This window comes from Chrysochloris asiatica, unplaced genomic scaffold, assembly GCF_000296735.1.
Source record: "Chrysochloris asiatica unplaced genomic scaffold, ChrAsi1.0 scaffold00042, whole genome shotgun sequence".
In the NCBI taxonomy this organism is placed as follows: Eukaryota; Metazoa; Chordata; class Mammalia; order Afrosoricida; family Chrysochloridae; genus Chrysochloris; species Chrysochloris asiatica.
Window position 1 is genome coordinate 8,270,888 of NW_006408560.1, and position 921 is coordinate 8,271,808.

General features: G+C 36.0%; 1 pseudogene; it reads left to right on the forward strand.

Annotated features, from left to right (window-relative positions):
• The first annotated feature begins 254 nt into the window (after positions 1–254).
• The window catches only part of LOC102832861, a 5,461-nt pseudogene continuing 4,794 nt past the window's right edge, over positions 255–921 (forward strand).

Consider the following 921-nt stretch of genomic DNA (forward strand, 5'->3'; position numbering starts at 1 on the left):
GAGACATCACTAAAAAAGAAAATTATAGACCAACATCCTTCATGAACATGGTTGTTGTTGTTGTTAAGTGCCTTCGGATTGGTTCTAACTCATAGCAACACTGTATAAGGTTTCCAAGGAGCAACTGGTAAGTTTGAACCACTAATCTTGCAGTTAGCAGTCCAGTGCTTACCCTATAGAGCCACACTAGGACTACCCTCATGAACATGGATGCCAAAAAAATCCCAACAACAACAACAAAAAAAGAACCCATCATGACCAAGTGGGGTTTATACCAGGTATGCAGGAATGATTCAATATTACAACAGGAATCAGCATAATCCACCATATGCATAAAACAAAGGAAAAGAAAGCAATTGATGCAGAAAAGGCATTGGACAAAATCCAACACCCATTCCTGATTAAAACATCCAACAAAACAGAAATAAAAGATAAAATCCTCAACATAAATAAGGGCCTATATACAAATCAATAGCTAACATCACTCTGAACAGATTTAAACTGAAAGCATCCCTCTTGGGAACAGAAACTAGACAAGGATACCCTACATCACCACTCCTAATTAATATTGTGCTGGAAGTCTTAGACTTCAGTTGTATAAAGCAAGAAAGGGAAATTAGAGGTATCCAAATTGGCAAAGAAGTAGTAAAACTTTCTCTATTTGTAGATGATATGATTCTATGCATAGAAAATCCCAAAGACTCAGCAAGAAAATTATTGGAGCTCATTGAAAGATTCAGCAAAGTGGAAAAGTACAAGATCAGCATCCAAAAATCAATTGCAGATTTGGGCAGCCAACAAACATATGAAGAAATGTTTACAATCATTAGCCATTAGAGAAATGCAAATCAAAACAACAATGAGCTATTATTTCACACCAGCAATAACGGCAAAGTTCAAAAAAGCAGAGGACAATAAATG